Here is a 19,356-nt window from a genome sequence, read left to right as displayed (position 1 = left end):
AATCATTTGTGTTAGAAGAACAAATTCAGGTCATCTGAAGGAAATGATTTAAATGTAAAACAGGGTTAATTAGCAGCATATATTCTGATCATTCAAATGTAATTCATCAAGTGTTAACATTTGTATTTCTCTTAGTACATGAAAAAGGAAGTGATGTTAATGTGCATTTGCATTGCGTTAGGAATTTTGTCCACATATAAACACTATCATTAGTGGAAAATCATAGATACATGGATAGATCACAGATAGATCAGTAGATGGATTTAGATAAATAATATATAGATTTAGACAGATGATAGATAGCTAGACAGATACATAAATATAGAGAGTATCCTCAAGGTTTCCCATTCCCAGCTTGAGTATCAGTGATGGCATATTAACATAATTGCCAAATTTGGGTTGCTTGTGGTCCATGTCTCTGTGACTATAGAACATCAGCAATCCTATTAAATCTATACCATTTATTTCTGAAAGTACCCTAAGTTATATGAGAAAATGACTGTTCTTTAATTTTGATGTCCTCAGTGAAGCCCACTAAGTAGATGGTATTTGAGAAACATTTCCACTCTTGTCCCTGATTTCCATTAGTTTGCTGCTGTCATAGAGAATCTGCATTTCTTCCCAAGAATGTTAGTGAATTCCAGGTAGAACTTGAGAGAATTCCATTCTTCACTTTTCTTGTATCTGAAATCTCACCAGATTCCTCATTCAAACAGGTACTCTACCACCTATTTGTCATTAGCTCTTTTCTTTCTCTATGGGGACTTAGAGATGATCCCTTGGACTAGTTGATCTCCATTTTTTGGTATGTCCCTAAATCTGGCCTAACTATCAGACACCAATGATTTCCTTTTCCTTATCCCTGATTTATTGCAATTTGAACAGCCTTGGTTTAAGCTTAGCTAAATACTTCACTATATATACACCTAGCCTGTGAGTTCATATGAAATTAGCTTTCATCCATTGTGAATACTAATCCCAGAGTCCCACAGAAGCATTCAGTGAACAAGGAATCAGGTAAACATGAATTAATACTTCAGCCAAGTAGTAAGTTGCTGTATGATTAAAGATAGACCATTTCATGTCTCCAGGCTTCAGTTTTCTTACTTATGAAATGAAATATTTCGATGAAATCTATTATCACAAACCACTTTCAGAACTTTTTTTTTTTTTTTTTTTTTACTTTTTTATTGACAGGCAGAGTGGATAGTGAGAGAGAGAGAGAGAGAGAGAGAGAGAGACAGAGAGAAAGGTCTTCCTTTTTGCTGTTGGTTCACCCTCCAATGGCCACTACGGCCGGCACATTGCGTTGATCCGAAGCCAGGAGCCAGGTGCTTCTCCTGGTCTCCCATGCAGGTGCAAGGCCCAAGGACTTGGGCCATCCTCCACTGCCTTCCTGGGCCATAGCAGAGAGCTGGCCTGGAAGAGGGGCAACCGGGATAGAATCCGGCGCCCCAACCGGGACTAGAACCCGGTGTGCCGGCGCCGCAAGGTGGAGGATTAGCCTGTTGAGCCACCGCGCCGGCCACTTTCAGAATTTAATGATGCTACAGAATCTCATTCTGGAAAATTCAAACAGACATGTTATGGACTGAATTTTGTCACGTCAAAATCTCAAGTTCAAGCCCTGAGCTCACTGTGACCGTAGTTGAAGATAGGCTGAAAAGGAGGTAACTATAGTAAATGGGATCCTAGGGGAAAGCCCTGATCCAGCAGGCCTGGTATATTTATAAGAAGAGCCAGCAGAGACGTGCATAGAGGAAAACCTGTAAGGACACACTACAATATAAGTGGAGGTATCAGGGGATGCCAACTTGATAGGCATCCTGTTCTTGGTTTTCCAGCCTCCAGAACTGTGAGAAAATATATTTGGGTTAAGTTTTCTCACTATGTGGTAATTTTTATGGCATCCCCAACTGACTAATACAAAACACATTGTCACAAATACATGCATAAAATTTAAAAAAATATTTATTTATTTGAAAGGCAGAGAGACAGAGAAAGAAAGACAGAGAAACAGAGTGAGCTCCCATCTATTTGCGCACTCCCCAAATATCTACACAGCCGGTGTTGGTCTGGAGCCAAAGCCTGGAGCCAGGAACACAATCCGTGTCTACTACATGGGTAGCAGGAATTCAACTGAGTCATCAATACTACATTAGTAGGAAGCTGGAATCAGGAGCTGGGGCAGTGAATTGAAGTCAGACACTCAAGTGGGGGACACTGATGTCTCAACAGTTAGGCCAAATGCCTATTCCCTACACACAGTTTCTGGTTACTCAGAGACCTTATGAGATCCATCCTCAAGTCACAACCTAAAAAGAAGAATCCCCATTTCTTCTATACATGAAGCCAGGCATTGTGGTGCACCATGTTAAGCTGCTGCTTTCAACATCAGTATGTATATGACAGCATCAGTTCAAGTGCTGGCTGTTTCTCTTCCAATTCAGTTCCCTGCTAATATACTGGGAAAGCAGTGGAAATTGGCCCATGTATTTGGACTCCAGCCACTCATGTAAGAGACCCAGATGGAGTTTCAAGCTCCTGGCTTTGGCCTGGCACTGTCTGGGCAGAATGGTCATTTGGGGAGTGAACCAACGGAAGAAAGATCTCTCTGTATCTCTCTTTTTTCTCCATCTCTCCATCACTCTGCTTGACAGATAAATAAGTCTTAAAAAAAAAAGAAAGAAAATGGATGACCAAAGTTTGGGTGCATAAAAACTATACAGAATAATGTTTATAAATTGTGCTTGAGACATATAACCTATTTTAACCTCTTTTCATACATATATATACATGCAATCTCTTGGAATAGTTCAGAATTGTTTTCACTTTCTAGGTTATTTAAATTTGAAATTGCATATGCTAGGAAAAGATGTTTAAAGTAGAAAGTAATGGTTGGAGATGATAAATCACAATGATTATATTTTGGGGGATTATGAATCCTAGAATATTCCATATGCAGAAAGCTAATGCAATTAGTAAATGAAGAGGTTCAAGCCATGTGTAAAGTATGCTATAATTAACCAGCATATTTTCTTATAAATGAGGTGCCAACTTACCATCTTAGCAAACAATGAAACCTATGAAAAATCTATTGCAGCCCTGAATAGCCATCACATGGAAAAAAATGCCCTAGTAGAGAATGCTGTAAAAGACTTAAATGATGATCATAGGGCAAGGTGTCCGGCGCATAACAGATCTTCCCAGGCAGACGAATCGATTCATTCACAGGCTTTTATTGGGGTTCCGCTCCCGGGCGAGGTTCCCCAGTCCCATCAGAGCAACAGAGCGGGGGCCAGGGAAGTTGCACATCAGAGATTGGGAGAGCTCCCTTTATAGATTCAAGGCATGGGGTTTAAAGGTTGAGGTGGGTCTGATCCTCACTGGTTGACCTTTAGGCACCCGCAGGGACCTTGACAAGGACTTTTCTTCCCCGGAAGTACAGGTAGGAACTTTCTATTCCCGGAATTTTGGGTCTTTCCTCCATGCGGATCCCAAAGCTACCAATAAGGTCCCTCAAGCATCTTCCAGTTCACTTAGCATATGCAATCTGGCCTGGGTATTTCCAGTAGGTAAAGCTACCTTGGTACAGACGTAGCTTTCATAATTCTTAAAACAAAGATGGTTTCTTCAAGAGTACTGTCTACTCCCTTGATGAAACAATCACCTAATAACTGACTCAGCGTGATTGCCAGCATAAGATAGAGGGAAGGATCTCTCAAATTCCAGGGGAATGATCACTAGACAGAGACTCTCCTGGTCACTCAGTCATCTGACTTCTGATCCATGACATGGACCCGCTGGGGCTATCCATCTTGTGTGGGTGCTGTAAATTTCCTGATCAGTGTCTGAGACTCATCTTTGATGCAAATCAAATGGATATGGAGATGTTTTCCCTGGGGAAGCTGGTTAACTAGGATCACCCAAAATTTCTGAGCAGGATAGTCAGCCTACAATAATTGGTCAAGTAGGTTCTTTAATAGACATTTTTAGGGGGCTGTATACCCTGTACCAAGTTGCATCCCTATTTACCTATCTAACAATCTTGAATTCCTTTTGGTTATCCATGATATTTCTGAGAAAATGTCTGTCCTGGTCCAGGCAGAGAATGTAACCTATGTGAAGCCACAGAGGATATTCTGAAAGAAGTTCGAGATTGTTTCAGTGGTGGGCATGAGACTCTCAGCAATTTGGGGGGGAGTGCTAAAACTAAGATTTATCTTCACTGGTCATGAATAAAGAAGTGGGTAGAATTATGAGATGAAGTGAACCAGAATCAGAATGAAGCCAACCCTATGAAGAGTGCAGAGATGGAAGGAAATGTAATCCCAACTTCTAAAGCCAGACTGACTTTTTAACACACATGAGCCCAAAAACAAAACAAAGAAGCAAGTAAAAATGTTGCATTGTTTACCACCATTTGAGTGGGAAGTCTCAGCACTTACCATAAGAATATTCTGATTAATGGCTATTCTTATGTATTTCTACTTTTAGATAGTTATAATTCCTTTCTTCACACCCTAGGTTTGATTCTGTAAATAATCAAATGGCTGTTTCATAGATTAGTATCTGTCTACAATATTCTCCACCATCAGTTATGTTTAGATATTATTCAATGTTAATTCTCACTCAGACAACAATTACCTAATATACTGTCAACAACGTTCAATGCATGGTACTCAGACTCTGGAGAAATTAGATTTGTATGTATAATGTGGTACTTGCCTTCTCAAAATACCTGTTCTATGATAGGAATCCAGGAAAAGAACATATCTAGATAATTCTTGCTTCAGCTTCTTCCTTTTTCTCAAGTCTTTTATTTTTTATATACAAATCTATAATTGAAAATGGGTTATCATAAAATCTCTTCTCATAGGCAGTGATTCTATTGTAAGAATGCAAATGAGATGCCAGTCCTGTGGTGCAGTAGGTTAAGCCACATCCTGCAGTGCTGGCATTCAATACAGGCTGCCGGTTCCAGTCCCAGATGCACCACTTCCAATCCAACTCTCTGCTAATGGCCTTGGAAAGCAGTGGAAGAAGGCTTAAGTCTTTGGGCTCCTGAATCCACATAGGATATCTGAAGAAGCTCCTGGTTCCTGGCTTTGGCTTGGTCCAGCCCAGGTCATTGTGACCATTTAGAGAGTGAACCAGCAGATGGAAGATTTCTCTCTCTCTCTCTCTCTCTCTCTTCCTGTCTCTCTCTCTCTTTCTCTTTCTCTTTCTCTGTAACTGCTTTCAAATCAATGAATAGATCTAAGGGGAAAAAAAAAAGAATGCAAAGGAGGCTGGGTGCTGATAGTTACTTTTCCTAAGCTTCAATTTCTTTACCTGTAGAATGATACCTATCTTGCATAATTGTTTTGATGATGAAATCAGAAATCCACGCTAGACTGAGCACTTAAAAATTTTAGCCATCATAAGCTTCAAAAAACTCTAATTTTATAGGAAGGAATTTGAGGCCCTTGGTAATAACAAATATAAGATCCAAGTCGTAGTCCAGTGTTTTCTTTACCTTCATAATCTGCTATATTTTTTCACCTTCTGCCATGTATTTTTTTCACACAGCACAGTTAGAAGCAACAATATCTTGGTATCTCACAATAGCATATACAGGAGCTAAAATCCCAGTTGTCTTATCAAGAATAAAATAAATCTTTCCATCCCTATTGAGTCGTGATTGCAACAGGCTGAGCTGAGTACATTGCAGGATATGGGAATAACACTCAATCACAAGGACAGAAGCTATGTTTTTTTTACAATACTGAATGGGAGAGTCAAGGTCAGAACTGAAATTTGGGTTCAAGTGGATCAACATATGAGAAATTCAAGACCAAAGATGAGGTTCAGAGTCTGAAGTCCAGGAAGGGGTAAGTGGGTGGAGCAGAAAGAGTCTGAGCATTAAGATCCTTGTGGAAGCTTTTGCTTCAATCCAACAATGGAGATATAATTAAGAGACAAATCCAGAAGACTGAAAATTTGGTTTACAAGAGTCAGTTAATGATCACAAGTAACATTTTATGATAATGTCCTTTGCAAATCACAGGTCATTAATGAGAATGAGATTTTATTTTAAGTCAATCTGCATAAATGTTGATTTTTTTTTCTGGAAGAGTTATTGGGTAATCTGAGTTTTCCAAAGTCAGACATTGCTATAACAAATTCTACACTCAACCTGTAACTCATCAGGCTGAAACTGATATTCTAAGCCTACGTTAGGAGAAAATATCCAATACTCAAAATGTTTAATCAAGATTTCCTTCTCACTCCAAATCTTTTTGTAAAACTTTGTGCTTCAGAAGCTTTAAATTTATAAACAAAAATTGTTCCCATTTACTCCAAATACAGCTTCCCCATTAGTGATATCTTGCACTAGGGCATTTGCCACAATCCATACACCATGTCCACCCCCCCCCCCATTTCATTCTAGTCTTTTAAGACAGTAGTTCCTCACAAAGTAACTTTTTAAACCAAACTTCTTCTTACAAGTGTTACAAAACTAGTGCAACTATTCCACCAACCCTCGTTAATTCTCTGTCCCAAGAAAAATGAGAGTGCTGATCAAAAACTTTAAGTCCATTTGTTTCTTCTGAATTTCTTTTAAAATGCCTCCAAATTATGACTCGCTTACACGCACCACATGAGAATGTGTGGCTGAAAGCCTCATATATAACACCATCCAAAACCAAGAACATTTCTCAAAGGGAGACCTACTTTAGACTTTGGGAATATTTTTAATTACTTGTGTGCCTCATCCCAGTCTTCACACTTCTACTTTGGGTAAGCTGCCAATTTATAATCATGGTTTAGCCACTGTTGCCTGTCCCTGACGCAGGTAGACTTTTAATGGCCTTCGAGGTAAAGATAATTGGCTATTTGCATGCTTCTAAATGTATCAGTTAAAAAGGTACTTCAAGAAATAAACCCAGTGTATCTTAGAATGAATATATTATGGATGCAGATTAACTGTCCTGTAGACCTGCACATTAATGAAACCTGGAATGTCTTGACCTGTAGACATGCCTAGTGAATATACTATTTCCTTAAAGCTTGTTATTAAAAAAAAATATGAGGCAGACTAATTCAGTTGACTAACAGAATGAAAGTTGGGGATAGTGGTAAAAGTGAGCTTGCTACCTGTATTTCTTCCATCAAAGAAGGAGAACTTCAAATAAGCTTTGGGCAATGATAAGGGTCTGGGGGAGGTGGGGAGGAGAATGTAAGAGAATTGAATTAGGTCTCCCTACATATTGATTAATGGTCTTTAAGCTCATAGTCATACTTCAATTTCTGTGTGTGGTGTGTTTAACATGAGCTCCCTAACCATCTGACTGTATTACCACACCAACCATAAAAGAATAAGCAGCTAGTCTTAAAACTATAATTAGAATCAGGCTGTAATTTGTGCTGGAAAGGTTTTGGGTGGTGGTAGGGGCAAACCCTCTTGCCCCTTCTGTTTAAATTTTCAGTGTAGATGATGAATAATAATTATACTCCAGCCAATTACATTTCAGATAATAAAAAGTGTATATGTGAGGAGATAAAGATTTTAGATATCTGAACTCCATTTCTTCCTTTTCTATAAAATGTTCAGTAAAATACAGAAGTTAAGTTTAATATTTATACAGTCTCTAATTTTAATGGAACAGAAAATTGTTCAGAGGTGAATCTTGCCTTGAATATTCAATATACATACATATTTTTTTCTCATCTGTGGGCTAATAATCTGAGGAAATAAAAAAAAAATTGTACCCATACTAGAATACTAATTAAATACAATAAAAGTATTCATTTTGTAAAGGTTTCCTTCCAATGATGTTTCTAAAAATCAATGTTTTCCATTGATTTTTTTTAAAAAGAAAGTTATTTATTTACTTGTTATTTATTTGAAAGGCAGGCAGACAGACAGAACAGAGACAGATTTCCCATCCATGGGTTCACACACAAAATGTATGCAAGAGCCAGGGCTGGGACAGGCCAAAGGCTGGAGCCAAAAACTCAGTCTGGGTTTCTCACATAGTTGGCAGAGATCCAAGCACTTGAATTCTCATCCTACCACATTAGTAGGAAGGAGCAGTAGGGATGGAATAGGGATGACTAGAGCTCAGACATCCAACCTGGATGCTAGTGCCCCAAGAAGCATCATATGTGCCCCAAGCTAGAGATTTGCTAAGTATGATAGTTTTGGTTGGTTTTATTGTAAAATTTACCCTCATAAATGGATCACTTTTAGAATCTTTTAGATTCTAATGGATGGATCACTTTTAGAATCTTTGTTCACAGAATTTAGCATTCAACTTCAGTTCTAAAGGACAAGTCTTGGAAAACTTTGATGCTATTGGATTAGCTATGCAATTACTAAATATATTGTGATTCTGATTTGATAGTGTAAATTAAAACTTAATTTAGTGTTTTAAAACAAAGAAATGGGGGCTGGTGCTGTGGCATAGTGTGTTAAGCTGTCTTTTAATGCCAGTATCCCATAAAGGAGGGCTGGTTTGAGTTCCCACTGTTCTGCTTCTGATCCAGCTCCCTGCTTCCCTGGGAAAGCAGAGGATGATGTCCCAAGTACTGTAGCCCTTGGCACCCATGTGGGAGACCCAGATGGCTAAAATGTTGCCCTGTCTCAGCCCTGGTTGTTGTGACCATTGTTAACCAGTGAATGGAAGATCTCTTCCTCCTTGTCTCTCCATCTTGCTCACTATGCTTTTTAATTAAATAAATCTTTTTTTTTAAAAAGAAGCTAAAAATGAATCAAATCCAAGAAGTGTGATAGAAAATTTTAGTGCTATGTGAAATAAAATTGGAAAAAAAAATACATCTGAATGGACTAGACTTAGAAGTGTCAATATCATGTGAATTAGTGTTAGAAAATTCACACTTTGGGGAAGGCTACACATCTTTACCATCCTGATGCTGACTACTGATATCACTATATCCAGTTCAGTGCCTGTGCACATGTGTGGGGCACACACACAAAGTAAAACCAAGCTAAAACTAAAAGCATGCATGAAGATGATGACAACACCCTTTGGCCATAGATCTCAATGCAGATAACAAAAGATTCACAATTTTTTTTTCCTATCCTGCCTCTGCTCCAACGTGAGCAAGTTTCTGCACTGAATCTTGCCTCTTTTCTTTCCACTTCAAAATAATCCATCATCCCACCCTATCCATACTTTTTTCTACTACTGCCTATTGTGTCTTCCCACCTATTTGCCTCTCTCTAAGGAGTTCTTGTTTGTAAAAGTCCTTCTTTTTCTACTCATATATAATACCTTGGCTCTTAACTTCTTTAGTCCATGATTAACAACTCTCTGTTGTAGGAGAAAGAGCCATGGCTTAGACTTCCCAATTAGGCAATTATGAATGGGAAAACCTCTTAATATGTTGGGCCACAAGTCCCTTATGTATATAATCCAAAAGTTGTACTTTCGAAATTTATATTTATTAAATAAAAGCTTTTTAAAAAGTCACAAAAAGAAGGAATAAAAATGTGAAATCTAGGAAAGACATTGAGGAATTAAAATGTATTTTTAAGCCAGCGCCTCAGCCCACTTGGCTAAGCCTCTGCCTGCGGCGCTGGCACCCAGGTTCTAGTCCCGGTTGGGGCGGCGCCGGATTCTGTCCTGGTTGCTCCTCTTCCAGTCCAGCTCTCTGCTGTGGCCCAGGAAAGCAGTGGAGGATGGCCCAAGTCCTTGGGCCCTGCACCCACATGGGAGACCAGGAAGAAGCACCTGGCTCCTGGCTTCGGATCGGCACAGCGCACTGGCCATAGCAGCCATTTGGGGGTGAACCAACGGAAAAGGAAGACCTTTCTCTCTGTCTCTTTCTCTCTGTGTAACTCTGCCTGTCAAAAAAAATGTATTTTTAAAAACATATAATTATTATTAAAAAAAAGAAGTGTACCCATCATTTCCACACATTAAGTGAGAAGCAGTCGGTATTATGTTGCCACTTGCATCAACAGAAGAAAGCTTGAGCATACATAGAACAGTTTGAATTTGTAGCACATTGGGAAAGAAAGGGTCCTCAAAATTTTGTGGAAACCATGTATCATGAGAAAAATTATGTTTGGATTTAAAAATTTTGTACCAAAATAAATTCATCTTTTAATTCCAAAAAAATAAAATAAAATAAAATAAAATAAAGAAGAAATTGCAGGTACCTCAAACTCTGAACGTCTTTCTATACAACTAGCTAGGTATTTTCATGATGCTTTCTTGCTCGGCAGCAATTTCATGTGTCAATTACGTGGTGAAATTTCCGGGAGCATATAGTGGGACTTCTGTTGTACCATATAGTTCCTAGCACAGCGCTAAAAATATTATAGGTATTCTGTAAATATTCATTGATTAGTTCACTGAAGTTCTTTTTGGCAGATTTTTATTTCATAGCATTTCTACCCACAATAGCATCAGTGTAGAAGTGGATACTTAAAAATAATAGATAAAAACAAAATAGAAATAAAATAACAATTGAAATGAATTTGCAATTTTGCTGTATTAACTCAATAATGATCTATATTAGTAATTTGCTCTATGATCATTAGTGATGGATCCCAATAATTTAAAGGGAAATCAGAAAAAATGAAACTGTGGGGATAAACCTAAAGATTGTTCTTAAATTAGGGTAAATGTGGAGAGAAGGGTCATTTTGAGAAAGTGATAGCTGCTCTGGGCTTTCTCCAAGAAGGTTCACAGAATCCTTACAACTTGTTATATAAACGCTATATTTTCTTAAATTCCATATGTGGACCCAAATTTCAGTTTCAAATTGTTTTATAGAAAAGACGTGTGTTGAAGACAACAGGCATCACCACCTCAACAGAGAACTTTTGAAATGAGAAACCCTTCTTCACCATGTTTGATTGGACATGTAGACACGTGTTAGTAACCTATTACCATGTTTGATTGGACATGTAGACACGTGTTAGTAACCTATTACCATGTTTGGACATGTAGACACATGCTAGTAACCTATTACCATGTTTGATTAGACATGTAGACACGTGTTAGTAACCTATGCAAGATTTATTTTAAACAAAGAAATAAAAGCCAGATGAATTTCTCCCTTGAGATTTTGAAATTGAAACAAAATTTTAATTATTGTCACCTGGTGATATATTCTAGAATTAGAAGTTCAGTTGGTGTTGGGAGATGGAGGAAATAATTTTGACTCAAGTATAAATTGCTGAGGAAGCCAAGGTAGGTGCTCAGTAGAGAGAGTGAAAAACAGAAATGCTCACAGAGAAAAACATTGAACAACATGTACAGCAGAAAAATTAGGGGCTCCTATAGTCTGTAAGTTAGATACTGTTGCCCATTGGTACCTTTCCAATGCTTGTGAGACCCATAGTACTGCCTTTGCTTTTCTCTGAAGCTGTGCAATTCTAAGTCTTTGATGATCTCTTACCCCAACCACTAGTAACTCTCTCTCTCACACACACACACACACACATCACTTTCTTGTATTAATTTGAAATTAATCTGTTTTTCATTCCATGATCTGACAACTTCTCACCCCATAACTCCTAACACATACACCTAACATGTGTATCCTAATGCATTCATCATTTAAAAAAAAATCTAATTTGCTCTTTTTGCCAAGTTCCTTTGACTAGAATAAGCTATAGTCTCAGATGTTTTCTGTTATGTTATTTATGTAATGTAAGAAACACTATTTTTTCCCTATTCTTCTGGTGAAATACTAGAAACACTATTCTTTCTGGTGAAAATACAGATGATGCATTTATTTTTTCATACTTAGAAGATGAAATTTTTATCTGAGTGTTAAAATTTTTTGTAATCCTAAATTTTTAATATTGAAATTATTATTCTATTTGAAGTAGCATTTGTAATTTATCTTTATGGAAATAAAAAAAATTATTCAATAGCTAAAATTTATTAGCTTGCCAAAGAATTACATAAAAATGAATTGTACATGTTTCAAAAATAAAATTTCTGGTAGAACTTTTCATAAACTTCCAAACAAGCTACTGCAGATACAAAGAAACAAAATAGTTTTTAGGAAACACATTTTATCAACTAAAACATTTATGCAGTAGAATCAATTATGTTTTCTATTTGAAAAGATATAATATTTAATGTGGAATATTTTATAATTCTTTTGAAGGCTAGTTTTTTTTTTTTTTAAATTCTTGCCCATTTTTTCTACTTACAATATCCTTCTTTCTTGTTGTTAACATATTTTCAGCTATTTGGGAGCATTCCGAAGTTTTAGCCTTGTGAGTCTCACATAGTCTTGCAGTTTAACTGATTTCATGGTACATATTCTGGTGGTACATAGTGAATAATAAGCAATCCTTTTAACTTTAAAAGTGAACTGTTCTAGTGTTTGCCCAGGGATTACATTCAGAAACATATCCTTTCTTCTTGAAGAATTGTATGACATACAATGGTTCTCAGAAAACAGATTCAGTTTTCTTTGGGGAAACCTGATAGATGGAATCTATAGAAGTCCAGTGTGGTTTTGTGACTGCTTTCCAGCACTTGCAGTCAGGAAAAAGCTATCAGATGGCTGGCCTACTCTTACACTCCAGGTAGTGACATCATCTCCCCCCACCCTTTTTAAAGGGGAGGGATATTAAATTTTCTTTCCTGATCCACAGATGTTTCTTGTTGCTATGGGGAACACCAAGGAACATATGGTGAAGAGAGAACGGCTTGAATGGAACAAGCACCACCATGGGTAGTAACTCTAATCTGCCTATTCAATAAACTTGCTAGCATAAGAGAAAACTTTTTGGTTCTCCATATCATGGAGAGAACTTGCCAACTTAAGAGTTGTGGGACTATTTGAAGAAGATGGAAAATTATTTTATTCCACTGTGGTACATATGCTTTTTGTGAATTTCTAGTCATGCCAAAATAAAATGAACTCTGGTGCTAAAAATTTTCCTAACTCTTATTTATCTCTTGCAATGATAGATATTTTCAGGAGTTTGAATGAAAGAAACCTCACTAATTTTTCTGTTTATCATAAAAATATTCAATATGTGTATATGAAGAATGACTCATCTACTTCTCAGAAAAATCAGTTGGTCATTAAAATAGTCAATAGTTTAGAAAGCATATATAGATTTTTGACTCATCCCCATCATGAACTTGCTGTGTATTTTTTGGAAAATCACCAGTGTTCGTTATCCTCTGCATTCATAGTGAAAGCAGGAAGAAAAGTATGCATCGTACTTCATAGGAGGGTTGAGATAATCACAAAAGATAATATCAAAAACGGTAGAGATAGATAGAATCTTAATAATCCTGTCAAGCCCATCCATTGTGTTGGTAAGAAAGCTAAGTCCAGGGACATTAAGTAACTAATTGTTTCTCTTTATCTCCATACACAGCTTGCTCCTCACACTTCTGTTAATGTGCTTAAGTCCACATTCATTAATTCTCCACTGAATATCTCCCTTGCTAACCTATATCATCCTTGAGTATACAGAAAGTGTCATATTTATCCTTCCCTTCTGTATCCATTTTCTTCTAATTAATTCTTGTTTGACAGTTCTTGCAAAGAATCTTCCCAATCTTCAGATTGCTGCTATACTTTTTTCATTACATTCTTTACTTTTCCCATAGAACCAACTTTGTTATTAACACACACACACATACACACACACAGGTATGTATGCAGGCACTTCAAAAAGATCTATGCATATGGGGGGTGTCTCTAAAATGTACACAGAAAATGTGTATTATGAGAAAATTATGCAGAAATTTCAGTTTTTTGAAGTGAAACACACTTACCTTTTAATTCCATTTTCCATGAAGCTTTTGCAAGGCCCTCATATATGCTTGTTTATATAATGTCTATATATATGTTTGTACAGTTTCCGTGTAGTAAATATCTGGGGACTTATTTTTAAGTGTTTTTCTCCCCCAACTTAAGTTGCAATTTTCTTATCAGTAAAATGAGGATAATAATGGTATATAATCGAATTGTTATACTGAACATTTGATTCATCAATGATTATGTAAGAAAAATAAAATTATTTTTGTTATTGTTGCTATTATTTAATTTCCAGACAATGTGTTTTCCACTGGAAGTGATGGTGGAGATGAAAACATCTCTGCATGCATATCTGACTGGGCAAAACATAATTTTAGATTCAGTAGATTGTAAAGACATATCCTACTTAAGTCTTCATAACCTTCAAGTACACCAAAGGAAAAACACGTAGAGACCAAAGCTATTTAATGAAAAAGTCAAACAAGTGCTTCTCTAATTGCTTTTAAAAATACCATTACAATCTGGCTGCGTCCTGTCAAACACATGCTTTCTAGAAATCCCTCTCTCAAATATATTTGAGTCTCTGCCAAGCCCAAGAAAGAGACGATAAAACACATGAAGAGACAGTTCTTTGCTGGGAATAGACCACTTCATTATAGCATTGATTGAGTAAAGCCAAGAGCAAGCATTGAGCACAGTTGTTAAAACACCACTTGGGGCCGGAGCTGCGGCTCACTAGGCTAATCCTCCACCTGTGGCGCTGGTACCCCAGGTTCTAGTCCCAGTTGGGGCACTGGATTCTGTCCAGGTTGCTACTCTTCCAGTCCAGCTCTCTGCTGTGGCCCTGGAAGGCAGTGGAGGACAGCCCAAGGGGAGGCACCTGGCTCTTGGCTTCAGATCAGCGTGGCATGGAGCGGCCATTTTAGGGGGTGAACCAACGGAAGGAAGACCTTTCTCTCTGTCTGTCTCTCTCTCTCTCACTGTCTAACTCTGCCTGTCAAAACAAAACAAAACAAAAAAACCTCTTGGGATGCCCTCAGTGTATCTAGTTGGAGTCCCTGCTGGGCTTCCAAACCCTTCCTGCAATTGTGTACTCTGGAAGGCAGCAGATGATGATGCAAGTACTTGTCTCCCTGCCATGCACACGAGGTCTGAATGGAATTCCAAGCTCCTGGCTTTGACCTGGCCCAGTCCTGGCTGTTGTGGGCATTTGGGAATTTGGGGAATGAACCAGTAGATGAGATGTGAGATCTCTGTTCATTCCTTTATCTCTCTCTCTCTCTCTCTCTCTCTCTCTCTCTCACTCTCTCTCTCTATTTGCATGTGTGGGTTTCTTTCAAATAAACAAAAATATACTTTTAAGCCTTTAATTATTTTTTTAAAAAGTTAAACCAAACAGAGAAAAGGATTCAGGATGCTGTATGATTTATATACCCAAGAAACCAACCTAACCTATCTGCCAATAAAAGCAATGTGGTAAAGAATTTAAAAGCTTTGATAATCTCAACAAAGAAAACATTAAATTCTCAGCATAACTTGCAAAATGCTAGCATTTCTAAGGTGAGGGATCAGTATTATTTTGCTTCTATCAGTTGAGTAGTATAACTCAAAATAAGCCCTCAATAGAAGAGTAACAACATCAGAGCTGATAGAGGATGACAAGATGAATACCTTGCAAATTTCAAATCCAATTAAAATTATTGAGTGCTTTGTTTATGAATATGCCTCAAATTGAGACTAGAAACTCCACTCTGTGTGGTTCTCTTTTAAATGAAAAGGTAAAAAGCATTTTTCAGTATTCATTACAAAGTTGAATAGTGTTTATAAATAAATAGAGTCGACAGATGTGAATTTACACAAGGTAGCTTTGAACTCTTAACCTTCTAAGACTAGGTAGAGGAAAAGGGAAAAAGAAGTTTTTATGCTGCAGTGGAATTTTGTGACTTTTTATGGAAGTAATTTCTGAGTCCAAGTTACTCCCTGCATCATTGCACAATGACTATCACCCTATTGTATAAAGGTGATGCTTGACAACTACGATCAATCCAGCAAGTACTGAAGAATCAAATATTTTCAGTTTAGGAGACAGCAGCCACTGAACCTAAAGGCACCCATAGAATAACATTTTTTAGAGAAGACTCCATTTTTTCTATAATGTTCAAAAGTAGCATATATTTACTTCTTACTTATAGGAAATTAGCGAATTAGTTCATGAATACATTGCTTTCTTCCTGATATTTGATCATTTTTGTACTTTCACAGTGCAATATGTACTGCTTTTAATAATATTAAGGCATCAATAAAAATTAAATTAGCAAGGAGTTTTATCAGTCCCTACAGATGTCTAAGATGAGAGCAACTATTTGGGAAAGGTATTATCACTAGGGAAACACTAGCATTTCCTTTCCCATAAATTCCTTATTTCTTTTTTTTTTTTTTATTTGAAACTCAGAGACAGAAAGAGAGAGACATAGAGAAAGAAAGAGAGAGAGAGCGACATAAGGAGGGAGGGAGGGAAAAAAAAGACAGGGAAATAGAAAAACTGATAGAGATCTTCAATCCACTGATTCAAGCTAAAATGCCTGAAACAACTGGGTCTGAACCAGGCCAAAGTCAGGATCTGGGAACTCAGTATGGGTGGCCCTTGTATATGGTAAAGACTCAGCTACATGAGCTATAAGCAGGTGCTTTCCAGGCTTCAGCAGTGAAGGAGCCTATAAACAAACCCAGCACTCCAATATGGGATATGGGCATCCCAAACTGTGACTTAATAACTGTAAAAAAACATGCACCCCAATTATAATTTTCTGTACTCAATCACTTTTCTGACTAATTTGGAACATTTATTCTTTAGGAATCTTTACAAAATATAAGAAAAATGTGGTATAGGGGACAAGCGCTGTGGCATAGTAGATAAAGCCGCCGCCAGCAATGCTGGCATTCCATCTGGGCTCTGGTTCAAGTCCCGGCTGCTCTGCTTCCGATCCAGCTCTCTACAATGGCCTGGGAAACCAGTGGAAGATGGTCCAAGTTCTTGGGCCCCTGCACCCATGTGGGAGACCTGGAAGAAGCTCCTGGCTCCTGGCTTCAGGAAGGCACAGCTCCAGCCATTGAGGCTATCTGGGGTGTAAACCAGCAGATGGAAGACCTCTCTCTCTCTGCCTCTCCTTCTCTCTCTGTGTAACTCTGACTTTCAAATAAATAAATAAATCTTTTTGTAAAAAAAGGAAAATGTATGTTATAAAATTTATGCGTATATTTAAAAAAATTTTGCACTAAACTAATCTTTTGATTCAATTTTGCATATACTTTTGAAAATGCTTCCTATTTGATCAATATTTGCTTTAAATATTTCTACATCATATTAAATGTTAGAAAAAAATAAAAACTGAATGATTGCTCTTAAGGCACTTCAGAACTAGTTGTGAAGATATGCATACAAAGAGGTATTTTTTGTTTTCTTCTTTTTTTTTTTAGGATTTATTTATTTAATTGAAAGGCTGAATTACAAGGAGACAGAGGCAGAGAGAGACAGAGAAGTCTTTATCTGCTTGTTCACTCCCCAAATGGCCATTACTGCCAGTGCTGAGCCTATCTGAAGTGAGGCCTGGAGCTTCTTCTGGTTCTCCCACATGGGTGAAGGGGCTAAAGGACGTGGATCATCTTCCACTGCTTTCACAGGCCTTAGCAGAGAGTTGGACTAGAAATGGAGCAGCAAGCACTTGAACATGTGCCCATATGGGATGCTAACACTGTAAGTGATGACTTTAGCAGATATGCCACAGTGCTGGCCCTGCACACCAAGAGTTTTAATGAAAGAGACTATGTCATGTTTTGATAGAAGTACCATTAAAAAGATGTATATTTAGATAAAATGAATTTAGTTTGGGAGGAGATAAAGATTAAATAAAATTTTATGAAAATAGTGACATTCAAGGTTTACCTTGAAAACTTGGTAAGTTTTTCTATAAAGCTAAATGGTGGATGGGTCTCTGGTGGAAGGAGTTGGGAGCTAAGGGAGTGAAACTGAGAAAATGCAGGCATATTAGCAAATTGCAGACAACTGCAGCCAGGCATTTAGTGCAGCAGTTAAGATACTGTTCAGGGTGTCTGCATTCCACATCAGAATGGTTGGGTTGCAGTTTTGGCTCCACTCCCAATTCTACCATCCTGACAATGCACAACTTGGTAAGCAGCGGTGATAACTCGCCTAGTCAGTTCCCTGCCGTTCACATGAGAGACCTGGCCTGAGTTTCTGGCTCTCTGAACCAGGAAATGGAAATTCTCTCAATCTGTTTACTTGTCATCTATTTGTCATCTCTCTGCCTCTCAACTAAATCAGCTAAATTATTTTTTAAAACATAAAAAAAGGAATTGTGGATAATTGAAGTCAATGAGGAGTCCATTTCTTTGACGTGTAGTACTGCTCTCTACATAAGGTAGTTGCTTATCAGACTAACCTTGAAGTGAGCTGAAATTCATCATCCATGAACCAAGAAGCATTTATGAGCATGTGTTACATTAAGGCAAGTATAATTCTATAAATACAGGTATTTAGCACTTTCCAGAAATCAACCATTCTGGTTTCCTGCCTTTAGCCCGGAAGGTACCTAAGGTTTTCTCTGCTTAAATGACATATGGAGGAAGAACTTTACCCAACTTTCTTGTAGAGAAAAAAATTAACATATTTTGCTGGAACATAAATGATGAAAGTTTTTACACATATGCCATTTCAAAATCCTTGGAATTCAGCATGTAACTAAAGGCATGATCTACAGAATTAATTTTATTATAATTTTTATTATTTTACGAGTATTAATATGTTGAGAGAAATGTAAATTAGTTTAATCTTTTATAAGACACTTAAGTGTTGATAACAAAACATTCTGATCAAATAAGAATTTATAAAAGTAAAGTTCCAGGTTCTGTGAGTCCTCCAATTTGCTCCTCATGTTAGTTCAGTGTCACTGAAATGGAATAATGCCTTCAATGTAGAATCATGGACAGAGCAGTTAATAGCCTGTGGGGTTGGAACATCTGTGTTCTAGACATAGCTTTGCCACATTTGTGCTATGTTCAAGAGCCCTGACAACTCATTTCCTATAAAATGACAGTCTCTCAGGTCTTTTCCAACTCATAAAATTATATATTTTGTAAACAATAAAATGGGCATTACATTATTTTTTTCTAGTTTAAAACTCATATGGAGTGGCAAGATTAAAACAAAAGAAGAGAGCCATAAGTCCAAATGAAAACTCGACAGTGAAAGAAATGTGTCAAAGCAATCTTCTTCTCCTAAATCCTTTTCTAAATGAGTAAATTTCAACCTGACACAACTGCCATTCTGAGGTGCTACCTGAGTTCTTTTTGTTTAATGATAAAATTAATCATACAAATAGGAAGAAGGGAAAACAGAAAGGCTATCAAATTTTACTTGTGGGAGCCCAGAGAAATAATCTGTTGGCCTTAGCACAGGAAATTTTGACTCAATAGCAATAGAAAATACGGAAGAGAAATGTTTAGGGAGTTGTTGATTAGTATGGTGTCATGAAGCTCTACCAAGAATGCAAGTCAATGTTGCTATTGCCAGGCATGACA

The sequence above is a fragment of the Lepus europaeus genome, chromosome 4 (genome assembly GCF_033115175.1).
Source record: "Lepus europaeus isolate LE1 chromosome 4, mLepTim1.pri, whole genome shotgun sequence".
Classification (NCBI taxonomy): domain Eukaryota; kingdom Metazoa; phylum Chordata; class Mammalia; order Lagomorpha; family Leporidae; genus Lepus; species Lepus europaeus.
The sequence above is the reverse complement of the archived record's forward strand: the minus strand, read 5'-3'. Positions refer to the sequence as shown.